The 20,780-nt window shown below is 38.2% G+C and overlaps 1 long non-coding RNA gene across 2 annotated transcripts in view; it reads right to left on the bottom strand.

The window, feature by feature from the left end:
• Positions 1-6,176: 6,176 nt before the first annotated feature.
• The window catches only part of LOC309391832, a 36,417-nt gene continuing 21,813 nt past the window's right edge, over positions 6,177-20,780 (bottom strand). For both annotated transcript variants that reach the window (XR_014175339.1, XR_014175340.1), the window contains 2 exons: positions 7,617-7,747; positions 6,177-6,741 (listed from right to left, as the gene is read on the bottom strand). This is a non-coding gene — a long non-coding RNA (uncharacterized lncRNA). The remainder of the gene's footprint in view (positions 6,742-7,616; positions 7,748-20,780) is intronic.

Below are 20,780 nucleotides of genomic sequence, written 5' to 3'. Positions count from 1 at the left end.
TATATTCCTGAGTATTCCAATGGCAGAGAATGGTATGAAAACGATTGTCAAGTTCTGTGCTTTGCTTTTTAAAATTTATGCTAACTTTATATATACAGTAATTAGGAACTATACTGATTGAAGTGAAGCACTGCAAAGCACAGAATGATATTTATATACATCTATGTAAACAATGGGCATCATGTATTGTGACTTTTTTTTTCAGTAAAGAGTTCTGTTTGCTTGTTCAGCTTAATCATAAAATGGTATTTATTACAGGTTAATTAAAATACCATTGATCATTTGAAACCATTTACTGAATGTAGGAAAGTGCTTGGCCAATCCATTTCTATTACTCTGCTGTTACACCTCAGTAATTATATCTTTAAACTAGACACAATGTTTAATTAGCAACACAGTGCTTTACCCTTTAAAACTACATTTGCTGTTTATGATGTGATTTGCATGATCACAGTGTTAACCTGTAATATAAGTGTAATGAATACTTGTAACATAATTATTTTATACTTCTACAAGCAACTGTAGTTTAGAAGATCAAACATATTCTAATCTGTATGTAGTTCAGTAGATCAAACATATTCTATTATGCATGTGTGCAGGTTTTTTTTTTGAAGCAGACTATGTAAGTTTAGTCAAAAGTATAGCTGTGCATTATTCCCTCAACTCTTTTAAGAAGGAGTAGAAATAAGTGAAGTGTAGTCCTTATATACACATAAGTACAAAAGAATAATTCATATTGAGCAGACCACCATTCAATAAACGAATTACCATTTATTATCTTAGTGCTGAAATGATGAAAGTAGACATTATTATTGCCTACTTTGGTCTGTACCCAAACTCTTTTTCTCTTCCAGCTCTTGACACATGCGCTACACTTGTTTCTCATGTTCTGTAGTACACTGATTTTAATGTCAGACATAAGAAGGATTTTTGTGCTTCAGCATTCCTGCAACATCTAGTTGTCTTGTTTTTAATTGTACATTTTGGAGTCAATTAAAAACCACATTGTAACATTTGCAGAAAATAAAAAGCATGGAGATATGATTAGCATAATTGATACGGGTTGTAGCTTTCTTGGCACAGAATTTGCATTTCCTGGAGACATTCATGATATATTTTTTGTTAGCGTTGAGTAGCACAACTCGAGCCTTATTCATAGACAGAGAGACAGACATAGAGGGTGATGATAGATAATAACACTGTGCCAAGCTTCAAAATGGTTCTTTGCTTGAGATTCTTTGAGTAAAGTAGCTTTTTGAAGCTGCTTCATGATGCAAATACACTTTCCCATGTTACTAAATGGCGAACTCAGAAAGTCCTACAGCTAGAAGTTTTATTGCATAAAGATACCCAATGGACTAGAAGCAAATCAACTGAACAATTGCATCTGCTTAATGTAGGCACAGTATTTAGATGTAGATCTTGATAGAGTTAGTTTATAAAGAAAGATGCTAAAGATAGATAAAGATAGCTGTAGATGTAAGTATAGGCATAGGTTTAGATGTTGACTATATATAAAGATGGAAATAGAGGCATGACAGCAACATTGGCTCTGAAGGGTTAGATTTAAGTAATAAGTATTAAAAATAAATAAGTTCACAGAATAATTTGCTGTAGTTATTTAAGAAACTAGGAAACCAGGAGGTCTAGTCCTGCCTTAAAGAGACATGTAATGCCATATTAAGCAGTACTCAGTTGTGGCTTTCAAGATCTATGGCTCCTATGTGCAAAACAGATGCCCACCTTGTGAGCTATCTGAACTAACTTCAGGTCCAGAATCAGAGTGGGAGTGGACTACAGAGGGGGTTCTCCTTGCAAGTCATATAATGCAGGATTTGCATTTTCATGCACAGGCACATATTGCCTAAAATCTTAAGATTGTCGTGATTCAAATCCAGTGACATTTGCCCCAAATCACCCTCGGCACCCAACCAACAAGGCAAAACCGGATGAAAAAATATCAAAAGAAAGAATTACCTCAAAACACATCATAATAACAGTTTGGTGGCCTTGAAACAAAAGTGTATCAACGCACACGAAAGCAAAGACCTCTCTTTTTAAAAGCTGTTGTGTATTGTGAAACAAGACCTATCAGGGCCCTTCTTGTACAATATTTTGCTGGGCATCTCTGCTCAGATGCTGCTAAGGACAGGGAGAACACTTTCTAATTAAGAGGTCTTTATTTTTTACATCCTCATCTAAAGCTTTACTCTTTTTAAAAGTAAAAAAACAAATCTTTTTTTTGTTACAGATTGTGGTTACATACAAATTAAGGATGTTTCTGAAGTTCCTATAGCATGATCGTTGGGGTTACAAACTAAGCCTTTTTTCTTCTCCTGTGCATTAAAATTATAAGTGTCTGTGCACTGTTAGGATAGCAAGTATCATTTACAACTTATATTTTTATATGTTTATTATTTTAACTGCTTATTATTTAAATAATCACTCAGTCTACTCAGAACACCCAATATTTCTATTATTGGGTAAATTAAAACCAATCTGTATGTATGTGTATGTATGTGTGGGCGTATGTATGTATGTATGTATGTATGTATGTATGTATGTATGTATGTCTATGTATGTATCTCTATTACATCTATAGATTTTTTTTTATTGTTGTAGGCCACCCAGAATCACTTTCTGTGAGATTTTCTTCTTCCCATACTCCCCCTGTATGTTAGGCAAACATTGTAGCTTCTGGACTGAAATCATTGACTGAGCTCTTACAGTTGAGGGGGGGAATAAAATGGGGGTCTCTTCACTCCTGGTTCAACAAAATTAAATCATTCTTTAATGTTTTCATTGGGACTCCATTCAGATTACAATCAGATAGATAAACAGATAAACGAAAGCAAGAAATGAAATAGATACTTTATTTAGAATGTATGAAGAATTTGGGTTTTTTTTACGTGTAAAACTGAAAAAGCATTCCTCATTTTTAAAAAGTATAAGAGAATAACATGGTGGATTTGTTGGCTAATACTGAAATATCTTGGATGGGAAAAAGCAGTAGCTTCAAATTGTAAATACATTAATTGAATTGCATCCCATTAGTATATCAAATAGGAAGTTTACAAAGTGATGCATTCCAATAAATTATCTGTATAATTAACTAATATCTAGATTTTGCAGACTTCTTTTTTCATGTTTGCAACCTACATGAGTAAGAAAGACTTCATAGACATAAGCTAGACATGAAATCTGGTTGATGCCTGATACTGGAAACATCTATTAAATTGCCCAGAAGCCACAATATTTGAAAGGAAACATCACCATTGCCCAGATGAATTACATTTGCACGTGGTAAATGTTTGTGACTGCAATACACAATTATTAACAAAACTAAATACGGAGCTGTCAGACAGCTTTTAAGATGATTGTGCTTGGCAGTGGCATGGCACAGGGGCTCCTATTAGTTAATTGCATTGTCACCCTGAGAAAAGGGGCTATGGCTTGATTGATTCAAGGACAGGCATCATTTTGCCTAATACTTATTATGTCCCACCCAATAGATTTTATGAAACATGAATGCTTCAACTGGGATATGCAGATGCTGAAATGTGCAATGTTATGTTTACAAGATGCTGAAAAAGAAGTGATTTGTTTGAGGCAACCCTCAATCAATTCATGGTTGATGATCACTTGTTTTGAGTTGGACAAACCCTTTGGACAAAAACGTGCCTTTATCCCAATATGTCCCCACTCCATTTTCTGTGCTGCTGCCAAATAACAGGATATACAAAAGACATTCACAGAAGCTTTAGGTGACACCAATCATGATTTATTTATTTACTGAAGACAATGGCACACCTAATGCTTTTGAGAGTAATGTAGACATTATAATCGGCAAGCAAATTTTAAAAGAGAGGTAAAGAAGGAAAACAAAGTTGACTAGGGATTAATGCATATATTCAGACATGGTTAGTGTATGGGTGAGGATTAAGGGATTATGGGAATGCTTCACGGAAGAGGTGATTTTTGTGGAGATGCTTGAGGGAGTATAATATCCCAATGCCTTTTGGTTTTATTCTGTACTTAATAAGAATGCTTTGTGCTTGCTTTTACTGGCAATGATGAAATGGGGTTTGAGATCCAAATTACCTGCCACCCATTTTATTTCTGCTTTAGAAGCTCGTGCAAGGGAAGCGATCATTTCACATCCCAGAAGCTTGAGAAGAAAAGACATCATCAACAAGCTCACACTAAGTAGTTGGAGGCTTAGCACATTGATTAAACCCTTCCACTGTGATCTCTCTCTCTCTCTCTCTCTCTGTCTCTGTCTCTGTCTCTGTCTCTCTCCTTTCTGTTTCAGCTACTCTGGTCTTGTGCTCTAAGTTGCACTAAGAAAATTTTGGCCAGACTTCTGCCAATTCTGCCCTTCAGTTTAAGAAGCTTCTATCCTAGACTGCTCCTGTTTCTTAAGCCACCCTTAGAAATTCCACTCCAGATTGCAGTGGGTTGACAGTGGGCCTCATCTGGTGCTCAGTCCAGTCACAGCCACAGCATGATCTGATTAGATTTTTCCCCTGCTTCTCACCCTGTTCCTGTGTAAGTGGCTTTTCACTTTAGAGATCAGTGCTTGTCTTTTCCTTTAACTCACCCAGATGTTTGTACACATGGGTGGCTTTACCACCATCACCACTCTTTCCATCATTCCCTTGTTTAAACCTTTCCTTTTTCCCTTTTTTTCCCTGTATGGTACCATTTGTTTCCATTTGATGCTGCAATAATTGAAGCAAAAGAAAACAGGTGTTCTTTTGCTTCTATCTTTTGCTTCCTTTACAGGTACATGGAGACTTTGCAGCAAGGAAGAATTTATCTAATTTTATAGAAATAATGCAGCATCAGATGTACTTGCAACGTTCCACATCCACCTATTTTCCTTGGTAAAGGAATCTGTCAATTATTATCATTGTTGTTATTGTTGTTATTTAATAACACAGGATGAAATGGCTGCACAGAGCAGTGGCCAGTTACTGAAGGAAATGGGGTATGCCAGGCCATGAAAGCAACTGGAACCAAAGCGGTTACTGGAATTAAATTAAGCACCAGAGATCATTTGCTCTGAAGCTCCTAAAACAGTTCATATCAGAAAACAGCAGTTTTGAACTCAAGCTGGAAAACATGGGTGCGAGGGAGTGCATATTGCCCATTTCTATTCTGAGGAAGCAGTAAATTACTCCTACTGGTAATGGGTCAATGTATTCAATACAGAATGGGTTGTGGTTTTCAGCACCCAATTGATACTACAGGAGTGCTTCTTTTCATACTTCTTCCACTGCATTCATTTTTATTCATTATAGCTCAACTAAAGTTTGGGAAAGAATGCTGTACTGTAAAGGGTTTTGATTTGCAGGAATAGTTTTGTAAGGAGGATATTGGCCAGGAGCATTCACAAGGAATGATCAAAAAATCCAGATGGTGGCTGCAGTGAGGTGATTAAGGCTCCATGTTACATTTTTTTAAAATGCCCAAAAATTATCTCAAAGGTACTTTTTTTCCCTTCAAAAGGCAACTGGACTGTTTTTTTCCTTGAAGAAGAAGAAAATGTTTCATTTCTCATTTAAGAAGCTTCATCACTTCTGATGGCCGAGGGATGGAAGGATAGGTCCTGGCAGCTACTGATATTCTGGCCATCTTGACTTTTTTTTTAAACCACAGAAGGACTCTCTTGATAGGGCAAAACCAGCATTAACAGGCTCTGTGACTGTTGAACACTTTGTCCTGTTCCTCTTACTGCTTCTGTCAGCTATCTTTTGCATCCCAGCCTATCTATGTGTGCAGCTCATGGAAGGGTTAAGAATGAAGGGGGGCACAGGAAGATAATCCTATATCTCTCTTTAAAACAATGTGGCTGACAATATGATCATCCTGGCTGCCCATATTTTTTTTTTAAAAAAATAGGCTGAGCCATTGTTGGAGTGGAGCACTTTTTTTTTATATAATTGATAGACATTTTGAAATATGTCCTCTCAGGTGTAAAAAGGAATAAAGAACCCAATTTCAGGAAGAATATCTCTATGAATTTTATCACACGAGGATACGGATCATGGTACTGTTTATAACAGCAAACCAGCTGGCCAGATGCTGTTTCACCATAGATTTTCTTCTTCTTCCCAGGCTGGATGATGTCTTTCCAGTTTGGATCTCCTGCTTAGATAAAACAGATGATTTTCTGGGCCTGCTTCTGCTAACAGCAGGCAGGAGCGCTGGTGACTGATTGGTTGAAACATGAGGATTAATGGGTATTTATATTTCATTAAATTTTATGCTCACTGGAGAATAATGTATCACTCGCAGATATTGAAACATATGTCAACCCTATCCACTTACATATAATTCAATTTGACTTAAATGCATTGATCAAATTTTATTAAAGTCCAATATATCTTCCAAAAAGGCCCACTAACACAATATTGCTGCTTGGTATTCATCAGATAAAAAGAGGCAATTGGGTTGTAATTCTATTTATATCTTTTTTCAAGGAAAAGGGGAGATTATTGGGTGGAGAATAAACATTGCAAGGTGACTGCTGCTGGCTGAAGGATTTAGGATGGGGATTATTAAGAGATTTCCCAATGTGCTCTTCTGTTCGGTTAGGATTATCCCTGTAGAAAGGAGGGGCTTGGAGTTGGGGTTAGTACTACATGCACTGGGGAAATCCAACATTTCTAGTCTCAGAAGGGGAACAGGAAAAAAAATGGAACTATTGTTAAAGAGTGCTTGGAACCCAATTTCTTCCTGTTTGGTAAAAGGAAAAGGTAGAATTATATCAGTGAATAAACTGGTCAGTCTAAAAAGCACTTGCTCCTAAAATTATCTTTTCTGCAATTCAATGTTACATGTCACACTGGATGTCTGTTGAATATTTAATCTTTCTGATAGTCAGTCATGTTTATTTTGATTTAGGTATTGACCTCACTATTAATAATTGATACATAAAGTTTTAGACAGGCAAGAGTATTTTACATCCAACAGTACTAGCACTGAATATCACAATGGGCTTCAAGGCTTGTGCCTTCAAATAACACTTTCTGCATTGGTATGTCTTGCTGGAAACTTGCCCACAGCCTTCTGAGATATGTGTTGTTGTGGTTGTGTTAGTTCTCATTATTATTAAATATATTTCCTGCTTTTCTCTTTATGCAAGGTTATAGATTCAGTTCATTGGAAGGCTACTGAGTCTCAGCATCCTGCACAGTGAATTAAAAGCATGTTTTAGAAGAACCCAGATTTCACAGTGGTTACTTGTTGTACTTAGTATTCCAACAGGCAGTGGACAAGTGCTTTTCACACATATTTTCCATTGTTTTTGGTCCTCTCAGTGAGGAACTTCAATTAAAGCCCGAAATAACCAGAAGCCCTCAATTGAAGTTCTCAATTGTATCATTGTGGAGTTGTTTAGATAATTGCTATGTAACAATCGTTCACATTCAGCCATGTTTGATAGTTAATACATAAGTAGTAGTGTTTTATCAAACATGGGAGACATGCAATGAGACATCATCTTTTGTGCTTGATGATTTTGGCATATGCAACAATCAAAACAATTAAGAAGTACTGTCACATATACATCTTCAGTTCAAATGAATTTAAAACAGGGATCCAATACTTACAAAGTTTGATCTCTATTGGACAGGTTTTCTAGATGTGCTAGAAATCAAATAGTTGTAGCAGCAACAGTAGTAGTCTTCCATGTCTTTCTGCTTATATCAGCACTCCAAACAGCATATAACAATAAATCAATCTGGAAAATGGAAAACACGACAAAGAAAATCTATAGAGTGAAGACAACATTTATTTGACAGCTAAAAGCCTGGCAATGTGCAGGTTTACCACTTTTGTAAATAATAGAAGTGTGGAGGGGAAATATTCTATTGCTGGGGGGGGGGGGGAAATTTAGCCTGAAAGCCGAATTCATGGCAGGAAAGGGCCCTTCAGAAGTGTATCTTCTGCTGTTTTAAGGTAGCCCTCAGGTGGAGTAAAGGGCTGAGGGAATGCCTTGAAGGTTAGAAGGATAGGAGGAAGACTCACTCACTGGTCAAAAAAAAAAGAGGTCCTGGATCCCAGTCAAGAAAATAACTTGAGAAAACATCTCAAACAAGCCCTTCCTAGATCACATGGAGATAACGGGAGGCATGGAAGCACATTCAGACTTGCACGTTTATGTTATTCTAGCTGTTACATTAAAAATAATTCTGACCTACAAGGCATTAGTGCTGATATGTGGGATTTCTTAGTATCTGGATCTGAATTTCTTGGATTAGCTTGTAGGATTGACAGCTATTCAGATTCTATGCTTAAGGATAACTAACTAACTCCTTAAATGGTGCCTAATAGGCAATTGGCAACAAATGTAGGTCTTTTAGGAAAGTCATATGTTGTCTTGTGGCTTGTAGCAGCCTGACCACCAATGGGTGTCCACACAAAAAATCAAGATGGCAGGCCGTACCCTGTTCCGGCGGCTGACGGCGACGGGCAACTCGTTTGCTCGCTCCGGCTCCCCGGTGGGCTTCCCCACTCCTTGGGGGGCACAGGACGCCCCGAAGAGGCGTCCTGCCGGAGGGGCGGCATCGCGGGGATCCCTGCATCGGCGGCGGGCGGCGGGAGGTCCCCTGCGCGCTCAAGGCACCGGGGAGCAGATCGGAGGGCCCGTAAGGCGTCTTCGCGGACAGGCTGCATGGAGAATGAAAAAGCAGAAGGAAGCAGCGGCGGTGCGGTGAGGCGCATACCCCCCTTCACTCCCTTTGTTGATTTGAAGAACTTTTCAGCAGCTTAAAACTTTCTCTTTCGGCTAATTTGGGAGGCGCGGCTGGAGGGAGGGGGATTCCCCCCCCTCGGACAGGCGGCTTGGAACAATTTTGCTCTCAGCCCCAGGGGAAGCAGGAGGGGGGAGAGCCAACCAATGATGCCACACCCTTTCTTAAAGTGACTTTCACTGAAATTAACTCCATAATTTACTGATGATCTGAGGACTTTGGGAACTTTGAAAACTTTGTTATGCCTCTAAACCTGAAGCTGGCAGGGCAAGATGGCACACTTCCATTGTCTTCATGAACTGTGAAACCTGACTCCACCTTTAAAAATTCAGGCTTCCAGTCTTTGTCTCCATGCTACCCAGATGAATCTCTTGTGGATTGCTACTCTTTGAACTCTCTGGGGTGAAAAACTTTACTCTATTGCCAGGCTGATTAGAGAAATTCTCTCCTGCTTGGATCCTCTGCCTCCTGGACTCATCTGGCTGCTCTGCCGCTCTAGCTGTCCATTCTCTACACTGACTGAACTCTTTATTCTATAAACAATGTCTCCTAAAAGACCACCTCCTGGAAAGCCTGGCTTTGCTACCTCTGCCCCGACATCAGCAACTTCCAGTCCTGCTACACAATCAAAGATAACAGACCTGATGCAACCTAAAAGTACAGAGATGGATTTGCAACAAATGCTTCAGCAACTCTTACAGGGACAAGAGGAAATTAAGAAACAATTAAAGGAAATGAAAGAAGAAATTAAAGAGAACCAAGCCCAAATTCATAAGAACTCACAGAGACTGGACTTTGTGGAGGGTGGGGTGGCGGAGATGAGGGGGGGGGGTAGAGGCGGTGCAGAGGGGAAACAAAGAACTTGATACCCAACAAATGAAAACAGAATTTGAGAGAATGTCCTTTTATCTTAGATTTCAAAATGTGATGGAAGTAGATGATGAAAACATAAGAGACATCATGATAAACATTTTGGCTGAATATATCCACAAAGAAAAACAACAGATGGAATGGGAGATAGATCTGGTTTATAGAGTGAACCAATAAAACTTTGTTGTTGTTTTTTTTAAAAAAAGATGGCAGGCCGTAATAGTGCTATTAAAGATGTGTCTGTTTTTTATGTACATCACATATGTGACATACATAAAAAACATGAATCTCATATGAACTTCTTTTACCACACCTTTGTTGATCATCATGTGCAATTTCCAAACAAATTTGCACCATATGCAATTTTAAGATATTTTTATAGGGTAACTCCATATAGATCACATTGTGATAGTAAAATAAACTCATTACGATCTTTCCTCCCCCTGCAAGGTACTTTAATAAATGTGAAAGTGCATGTCAACAATATGTAGGAAATTGACAACAGTTATGAAAACACATCTTTCAGTAGTGCCTATACAATTGATTTGAATTGTGTCAAATTACTAAGAGCAAAACTTTAGCTACTCAAAAATCTGGTTTCACTTTGTGAGCAGTATAATTATTGAAACAGTTATACAACAATAATGGCGTTAATAAACATACATTTTACAACTTCTATAAGAAATACTGTATCTTTTAAACTTTAAATGTGAAAGATGATTGCTTTACCTAGAACTCCATTCATGTATCATATAGACTTGCCTAGTGAATTGGCAGCCATCCATATATGACCAACCCTAATCAACCCCAGGTATGTACAAAAAGCAATGCATATGCATCCCTTTCAGCAATTAGACGATTTATTAAGGGTATGCAATATATTTAGAGAGGTGCTTCACAAAGAAACTTTCCAAACCTGGTGCTTAGAGGCTATGCTATGGTTTGGGGCTGATTTTTTTAAAAAAACCTTAACACATCTTCAGAATCTTCCTTCTGTGTATTCTGAAGACAATTCCAAAAAACTGTTAATGAGGCAAATCCTGGAGAAATATATTCTGTTAGAAGGCAAAGAAGACTTCTGGACAAATGTGCTGAGCTTCAAGAGGTATTCTGAAGTGTGGATTGGGACTAAATATTTTGCATCCTCCTGTTGTTCTTTACAATTTTTTTTCCTTGTAAAATTGATTGAACTCAAGCCAGTTGCATCTTTTACAGTTTCTTATATGAGATTTAATTTTTTTAAATTCAGTATATAATTTGTTTTACATCCAGGACCTGAAGATTAAGTATATAGTATGCCCTTCCCCATTTTTATCTTCTCAGCAATAAGGTGAGAGATAGTAACTGGCCAAAAATCACCTTCTGGCCAAAATCACCTTGTAAGCATCCATGACTGAGGTTGGATTTAAACCCAAGTTGCTCTGTTATCTTCCCAGCTTTAAGGGTACAAATGAAGATCCTTTTTAGGGCTGGAAGCTGCATTTATTAATCTTCACAAGGCTTAGAGGTGCAGTGAGCAACAATATGGCACAATCTGAGGGAAGCTGTGCTACAACCCTGGGTGAGGTTAAGATTCTGGAGTAGTTTGGAATATATTTTTCCTTTTCCTTTTTTTCCATTCCCCCTCCCCCCTCCCTTTTCCCTTTTTTCCTTTCTTTTCCTTTCCTTCATTTAATCTAGTGAAATTAATCTGCAAAATGGGAAGAAATCAGCACACTTTTTTTTCACCACTCTGGTCAAAGAAAACTCTTTGTACCTCACAAAGTGCTTCAGAAGTTGCATCATGTCATTCTTGATATCTTGTCATTGTAGGAATAATTAACTAATAATTAGCCAGAAGACCTCCAAGCCAAATATTATGAATTGTTTCAAACTTGGTTCCTAAATGCCACTGAAAGGCCACCATTCTCTTTCTTCTTCTGTATAACCCAACAAACAGAAACAAGTGTCATCACTGGCTTTCATAGCAGAGCTCTGAAGCAGGTGGCCAAGAGACAGCTGCCTGCAAACAACTACAGGACTAAACCAATGACGTTTACCAGGCCCACTTCTGTGGCTGTTTCGGGGACAATCTGGATATTTAGATCCGATGGTATCTAATAGGAAGCCATCAATCTTTTATAGTAAGAGAATACATAAATTATAAACAAATATGTCCTTTGGTCTAGTCGAACAGCATAATGATCAAAGACATACAATAGAAATGTATTTGCTTCTACGGTATGCTTTATTCCCTGAGCTCTCTGTCTGTGGTGATGGACAGGCAGTGAGCTGTCAGTTTTTGTTCCATCTGTCACACTACACATACCTCCTGTTGTTTTAAGTAATCAATATGGGGGCTGAAATCACCTACTGCTACCTCTGTTACCTCCTATTTTGTCCACTCATAAATTATGAATCTCTGCACAACATCAAGTCTACAATTTCGATTGCATTTGCTAATCATTGATCAATAATTCAGAAGTCTCTTCTTCTTCAAGGGCCCCTGGTTTTCTCGAACATATGGCAGAATGCTGACACTGTTCATGAGACTATTCCCTTACAATGGAAGCAATCGTTTAAAAAAAGAAGTTGTTTAAAGTTTCTTCATTTTTCTTCTTCCTTGTTTTCTTTTTCTTTTTATGAGGCGTCTTTGTACTTTCCTCCTCTATTTCTGTTTTCTATATTTAATGAATATAGAAGCAGAATCCCCACAGAGAAATGCACGGGATGCACATACTTACAATTGTGTGCTTGGGACAAAAATGGCATTTAGCGAAGCAACATTTTCCTGCTTTTTGTGTTATCCATACTGTCCATTCAGTAGGTGTGCTTCCTTGCGCAGTAGCCTGCTGTTAATTGTTTCATTTTAGCTCTCTCTATGTTTGTGTGGACATGACAAGAAATGAATTGGTGGGAGGATCATTTTTCTTGTGAGGGGAAGATTGTAATATGGATATGTACCTTCCAAAGCTACAGTGTGTTCATAAAAGAGTTGACATGAAAAATGGAATAAATATGTGATACATATGAACATTTATATCTTTTTAGACAAACACCAATGTATTCCACATTTACAAATCACCACTATAGCTACACTTTCTTTGTTTGTGTTGACATGTCAATGTTAATATATTTTCTGAAGAGTTTTAAATATTCACTTTGCTTATATAGGAGTACAAAGTTACACACATAAACACACAGACGCACGAATACATACTGGGTGTGTATTGATACAGTATGTGCATTCATTTGTATATCTATATAAATGTGCATGCATACATACTGTATGTATGCACATTTATAGCCATAAAATCAGAAAATTAAGGGATGAAAATAAATTGATCAATTCTTCTCTATGGATGCTGCGTTCCTTTGAAACAGAATGAATGGATAAAATTCTGACAGCAGTCTAACAGCCGCCTAGCCAGGAAGTCTACTATTTCTTTGTCTAAGATTGTTTTATTAGCTATTATATTGCTATAGTATGATCATAAATAATAAATGCCACGATACAGGAGACTTTGATTTCATCTCCACTGAGCCCTCTTAAACTGCCCAATGGTGCAAACATTAATATATTAGCATCTCTCTGCTCAGTGTGCAGACTCACTGATTAAAAAGTACCGTTTTGGAAAGTATAAAACAGTAGGATGGAACCACTAGCAAAATCTTCAGCTCATACTTAGTTGTTGTTTCCTTTTTCTTTAAAAACACACAAACACAAGTGGGACATAATGATTATAATGTGGAGAACAGATGATAGGAATTATCAGCAGTCAGTGCCTCTTTATGGGGAGTTCTATGCTGCAAAATGATTTGTCAAATGATTGTGAGTATAAATTACCATTTACAGAGGAAATTGTCTAGCACTCCATGACTTGCATCCCTGCCCTCTCTTTGCCTCATTTCAGTTAGCTTCTACCAAAAGTGGAGGGTGTTTTAATGCCTCTCTATTGGTGCAATTGAGTCATCCTTCTCCAAATTCTGAGGTTGCAGGCTGAGTTCCTGTTCTGAAGTGGTTACCTTTAATATACAAGGCACATTGGGAACAATGACTCCTATACAGATGCTGGGGCTCTTTACACAGATCATTTCTAACTAGAGTGAAATATGTGTCTATCAGTGACATGCGGTGAGGTTTATACCTGATGAGGCAGCAATTTTTTTAGACTTGTGGACTTCAACTCCCAGAATTCCACAGTCAGGCATGCTCAGTTGCGACCTGCCACCCTCCGCCCTGGGATTCGGCCACAGCACCGCCTGCCAGAGCTGCGCGGAATCCGGGGCGCGCTTGTCGGGTGAGGGCAATGCAGATGGGGAGCGGACGGAGCGGAGGAAGCCTCTACCCCCCCCTCGAGTCTAGGGCAGCGAGTCATTCGATAGGAAACTTGCCTCTTGGAAGGAATGACTCGGCTTGGCTCCTGCTTTGTCTCTCCTGCCTCTTCGCTTATCCGTTCGGTCGTTGGGCGTCAGATCAAAAGTGGGAGCCAAGCTGGGTCATTCCTCCCAAAAGGCAAGTTTCCCATCGAATGACTCGCTGCCCTGATGATGAGAGGTTAGGCTGTGCCTCACTTGCCTCATCTGACTGCACGTCACTGGTGTCTATGCTATCACTAATTTTTCACTAAATTGCTGGACTTTTGTATCATTTTTTTTAATCAGTGCTGAGAGCAAGCTTTTTCTTCAAGAATTCATAGTATTTCCCCTTATAAGAAACCTATTTTATTTTCAATAAAATATTTTAGATTCTATATCAATACAATTAAAATAAAATAACCATGGATAGACAAAATGATTTTAAAAGATTAAGATGTCAGAAAAGTATTCAGCTAAAAGCTAGTAATTGTGTTGTGGCTATGATGGGTTTTGGACGCTATTTAAATTATATCTAAACTTCTCTGGGATTTTAAAATTCCCAATTCTATAAATGAATGAATGAAACTTAGATAAAATTTTACATTAAACATAGCCTATCAGCTCACTAACCATTACTATGGGCAGACAATTATAAATTTACTTACTAGCCAAAGAGGAGAAACTTAATATAACAGATGTTAATTTTGAGTTGCATGTCTGACAGAATGAAAATGAAGCAAGTCACAAAAAATGGTTATTTAGTTGCGTGCATAATAATTTAAGGACTCTGCTAGATCAGATTAAAACTTCATTAAGTCCAGTAGCCCATATATCACATAATGGCCTTCTGGGAACCCTTAAAAGAAGAATTTATTCTGATTGCCACTGATATCTACAAATTCCACAGTGTCATAATCAGCAGCACCTGACAATGCTGTTCCATAAATTAAATCTAGGTGGTGAATTACTTCATCTCTGAGATTTCATTAGATGACCCGAACTGCCAATGATTTGAGGGATGAGAACATTTTTTCTTGATCATCCATCTCTGCCCCTTACATAATTTCATAAGCATTTGATGTTGTCTATTATATCTCTCTTATTTATTTTTCCTCTCTTTTGAAAAATCCAAATCCTTGCATTTTTTAAAAAAAGTTTGTTATTGTTTTATAGAGGAATGATAGTTACAGCATGGTCTCATGATCAAAATTCAGATGCTTGGCAATTGACTCAAATTTATGATGGTTGCAGTGACTTGGCGGTTATATGATCAGCTTTTGCAACCTTCTAACAAGCAAAGTCAATGGGGAAGCCGGATTCACTTAACAACCATGTTACTAACTTAACAAATGCAATGATTTACTTAACAACTGTGGCAAGAAAAGTTGTAAAATCGGCCAAATTCACTTAAATGTTTCCTTAGCAACATAAACTTTGGGCTCAATTGTGGTCGTAACTTGAGGACCACCTATATTAGTCTTTACACTGGCATAGTCTCAGCAATATTAATGACACTCATATTCATGTATATACAGGCACGCACATATTTGTGTTATTTGCTGGAAAATGGAAAACATGTAAGACATCCACTCATCCATCCCCATAAACTCTAACTTCACCATAGCAATTACATCTAAAATGGCACTAACTTACTAAGCAGGCTGACAAGCATGTAGTTCAGTGATGGGATTCAAAAAAAATTATTACTGGTTCTGTGAGCATGGCTTGGTGGGTGTGGCAGGGGAAGGATACTGTAAAATCTCCATTCCCTCCACACTTCAGGGGAAAGTTACTGCAAAATCTCCATTTCCTCCAGATCAGCTGGGACTTGGGAGGTAGATAATAGATGGGGGCGGACCAGTCAGAGGTAGTATTTACCAGTTCCCCAAACTACTCAAAATTTCCACTACCTGTTCTCCAGAACTGGTCAGAACCTGCTGAATGCCACCTCTGATGTAGTTGGGAAAACTGGTCTTCTATGTGGTTATCTGCTCAGTTATTTCTATCATTCAACATAGTACTCTCAAATCATTTCATTTCCTCTAAACCAGTAGCAGCAGGGATTTGACTTATCTCTGCTGCTGAACTGGCTATGCTGGAGAAAGTTGACCCCCAAAAAGTAATCTGATTGCAAGCCACAACACAACAGCTGGATTGACATGGGATCATTTCAAATGGCCTTTCTTGGTCAAGAGTTGTTTCATGCCTGGAACAAACTATGTTTTTACTCTAATTTTAGAACAAAACCCACAAAAGACAGATGTTTTGTTTTATAGTCAGTCCATTATCCAAGTGGCCTTTTGGAAGGCAAAGCTTTTCAAGGTCAACAGTTTTCCACATTCTAATTTTTATGAACAAAAAAAGAAGTGTTATGAAATATATATTGGTGCCCATTCTGACCCACGGCTATTCTACTTTCAAAAGTCAGGTTCTATTTTGATCCTCGGAAGAATATAAATCAAAGTATAGACCCAATGCCAAATTCCAAGAACACAATTTGAATAATATCTAGGAATAAGCCCCACTGAACTCGGTGGGAATACCTTTGAGCAGAATACAAGCCATATTTTATGCATATTTATTTGTTTATTAAATTTATTTTTATCCTTCCTTTGTTACTCAAGGCAGTGAACATAGCTAATACTCCTTCCTCCTTCTATTAACCCCACAACAATAACCCTGTGAGGTGAGTTAGGCTGAGTGAATGTGTTTGGAACAAAATCATTTAATCTGTTTTCATGCCTAATGTGGGACTAGAATTCATCACTGAGAATATAAAAGGGATTTATCAATTATTATTATTATTATTTTATATTTTATCTTGTCTACTTATTTGCATATATTTTAATTATTGATCAGATATATTACTGGTGCTGTTATCTGACTTATTGAGTGCAAAAATTCTGGTTTTTTTCTTTTTTTTACAATTTTTCATTTTTGCTCCTATTGATTTGGCCTATGTTTATTACTTACATTAACGATGTTTGATTGCATTTTTAAAATCTAAATGAACAAAGAGAGGGAATTGTATGCCATTCAGAATCAGATTTGATTAAAGTAGATTCTAAGCCTTAAAATAAACAAACAAACAAGTAAATAAATACATAAAGCTTACAAAACAGAATACTAAATGTTTTATGTGTATATTGGACAGAAACAGAAACACTTATTTTTTTAAAAAAATCTAATGCGTTTTAAAATTGAATCTTCTTCCTTTTGTTTTTTTGTAAAAGTTTATGCATGTTTACACAGAAACAAATCCTGTTAAGTGAAGTGACCTTAGGAAGTAGATTTTTTTGTTGTTATTTTCTTTTTGGGGAAGGGAAGGCTCTATTATTCTCAACATTTGTCTCGCACCACAGGAGTCCCATCTCTGGTTTGTGTTTGTGCTACCTGGACAATAAATTTGAATTTGCATACACATTTTGCCACATCTTTTATATCTTTCCACCTTAAGATTCCTGGCTGAATCAGACATTCACCCCCTTAACTGGAGCTACCAAGAGAATGGATTCATATCCTAGGCATTATTCTTTAAAATGTTCTTTTTATTTTTATACTTGGTATATTTTTGTCAATTGTTCACAGCCAGAGGTAAAACGAATGCCAAGAAATTAGAGAAACCTAACCTACCTGAAAGAAAAAAGGTTACATAAAGCAGTGTTACAAAATCACAGAGGAGGGAATCGCTCATGTAACTTAAATCCAGCCTTGTTAGATTGTCCAAATGAAGGAGCTTCTAACAGTTTAGTTAGGAATTAAGTTAATTAGGTTTGGTGTAAAGTTGGTATGGTTCCTGCTGGAATGTTTCCCTCATTTTCCTCCATAGAAGTGGTGGCTGGTCCCTCATGTCACCCTGTTAGCCCAGACTTTAATTAGTTCTGGCATTCACCTCATAATGATAAATGCTGAGATGATGAATGGAAATGCAAATGAGTGTGAAGTGGCTCAGCCATCAGAGCTGCATATCATTAATACTTTCCTACTGTTAAATCGATCAGTGTCATCCCTGGATCCCTCTGTTCAGCGGGTGCAGATGGCTACCCGCCAGAATGCTCTCCACCAGACCAGCAAGGCAAACTTTGAAGGTTTCTCCTCTCCATATGCTTTTTATTTCTCATTTCATGATCTTTTTGGCAGCTCAGATTCCAATATAGTTCCAGCTGAGATGCTTGCTCATAATGGTCAATAAGGAAATTGCTAATTTAGAGCAAAACAAACACCAGTAACGGCTTTTCCCCAGATTCATTTTGAAGTGGCTTGGACGCTTTCAAACTATGATTAACGCACATGCACACTCAGTTTTCCATTTCTAATATTTATCTGTGGAATATAATAAGTGAGCCAAAAATACAATAAATGATGTGTGAATGTATGAGTTTGGGTGCATGTGTTATAAAACTTCAACAGAGAGAAGACAAAATAGTACTAAAATGGAATAATTCAATAGGAGAGGCAAAAGTGGATTTATATAGACAGATATAAAACTTCCACAGCTGCCTCCCAATACCAATATTTGCTTACATTTATTTCTCTTTCCCAGTGGAATTCTGGCTGCCTAGCTTTACTTATGTATTTATTATTTTACAGCATTTATAACCTGTCCCATCTGACCAACTCTGTGTGATGCACACAAGTATAAACATAAGAGTTAACTCAATAACTGAGAAGCAACACAAAGTCTATCTAACAATCTTAATATGTAATAATAGATTCTAAATCACTTCTGGGTCCAAAGACCAATTGAAACAAAATAGGTTTTAGAGGAAGGAAGTGGTTAATTTCACATTCAGGGATAGTATGTTACCAGTGGTGAAATTCAAATTTTCTTACTCCCAGTTCTGTGGGTATGGCTTGGTGGGCGTGGTAGGGGAAGGATACTGCAAAATCCCCATTCCCTCCCCACTCTGAGGCCATCCAGAGGTAGTATTTGTCAGTTCTCTGAACAACTCAAAATTTCTGCTTCCAGTTTTCCAGAACCTGTCAGATCCTGCTGAATTTCACCCCTGTGTATTACACACCCTTTATTTCAAGGGCCAGGGATTGGAGGCAGATCCCTAGACAGGAAGAGCAGAGTATTACTTGGCAAGGAGGGTCTTTTATATATTTCAGTGCCATACTATAAAGACCTTATTGGTGGTCACCAGCACTTATGCCTTTTGGTATCCAATGCTGAGAATTTAAGTTCGCTGTAATTCTCCAGTGATGGTTTTCCCCAATAACAGTCTGACTACTGCATCTGTGCCAATATCTCATCTACCTATGAGTTGGGGTGGGATGCTACGGGTTTGCCCGGGTTCGGGAGAACCCTTAGCTAATGTTATGGCCAGTTTGGAAAACTCCACCCCTGGCTGGCCAGGAGTGGGTTCCGGCAGAGACTACTGCCGGTTTGCTCAGCGATGCGTCACATGCACATGTGCTTCATGTGCCCCGTGCGTACATGCGCAGTACAACTAAAATTGCTCAGCGCATGCACAAAAACAAAATGTAGGCATAGGCACCGCTGGGAGAACCAATTCGGGGGTGTGGCAGGCCTGAGTTGCTGCCAGTTCCAGCAATCCAGGCCACACAATTACTACCGGTTCAGCCGAACCAGGCTGAACTGGTAGGAACCCACCACTGGCCCTGCCCCTCCCCTTCCACCCCACCGCACCCCTCCCAGGAGTCTCCATGTGGCCCATTTGGGATGTGAGGTAAATGCATGGCCCACCAGAGTTTCAGGGAGGGGGGCAAACAGGCCTCCTGGAAGGCCTCCGGAGCCCGGGGGAGGGATTTTTCGCCCTCCCAGAGGCTTGAGGAAAGCCTCCGGAGTCTGGGGAAGGCAAAAACTCCCCCACCACCACCATGGTGCAGGAGGCCGACTAGGCCATGTCCACCCAGCAACTGAGCAGAAAACCCATTGCTGAAATTTTTGAAGCCCACCCCTGCTATGGGTATATAATCTCAGTTTAAGACTAATATATTCTGGACATTTGTTGGAACTAAGCTAAGATCAATTTTCTGTTTATGCACAGTTATAGTTATACAGAATAGCTAACAATGTCTTTTTGTTCCAATGTTTTGAAACAAAACTGTTCTCAACTATCACAGGTGACAGTTAAGCAACTGTTTTTATCTTGTTTGTTTAACTTAACACATCAACATACATTGGAAGCCTTTCAATTCTCACAATTATAAATATCCTGTTCCACTTCCTATCTTTGACTGGTTCTGGTATATATTAGTCTTCCTGTATGTATGCCTGCATTTCCCCCCAGTATTGACTCAATTTCGGATTGTCAGGGTCTCTATATCTATGCTACATTTCATTATCCTCAATTGACTCAGGAACTTTAATATCCTTGCAAATAAACTTATCTAGCTCATAAGCTTATTCTTCTCTGGTTTTTTGGTTTAAACTGCTTCTTTGCCTGCCAGAAAGGAATGCGTTCCATCTTTTACTTGACATCCATAATTATAGTGGAAGAACAGATTACTCTGTAAAAGCACTTCTGAAGAAGCTAGCAGGTAAGTCATTCTATTACTAAAATATAGGCATCGGCCGATATATTATATCATGCACAGATTCATAATTCTAGATGAGAGTGCAGGGAAATAAGAACCTCATTATTCAGCAACAATAAACTGGCTACCCCAGAAGACATAGGAGTAGAGCACCTGACATACTAATTATACAGTCAATCTCCAGTATTTTCCCATCATTCCAGGACCCTAGGACAAGTAAGCAAGAACAAACTGAAAAATATAGATCATCTTGAACAACACAAAATTTTGCATCCAAGACCCATACTTTGGAGGAGAAAATAGTTTCAT

This window comes from Natrix helvetica, assembly GCF_964273705.1.
Source record: "Natrix helvetica genome assembly, chromosome: 4".
In the NCBI taxonomy this organism is placed as follows: Eukaryota; Metazoa; Chordata; class Lepidosauria; order Squamata; family Natricidae; genus Natrix; species Natrix helvetica.
Note: the sequence above shows the minus strand (reverse complement) of the source record. Positions and strands in the feature narration are given on the sequence as shown.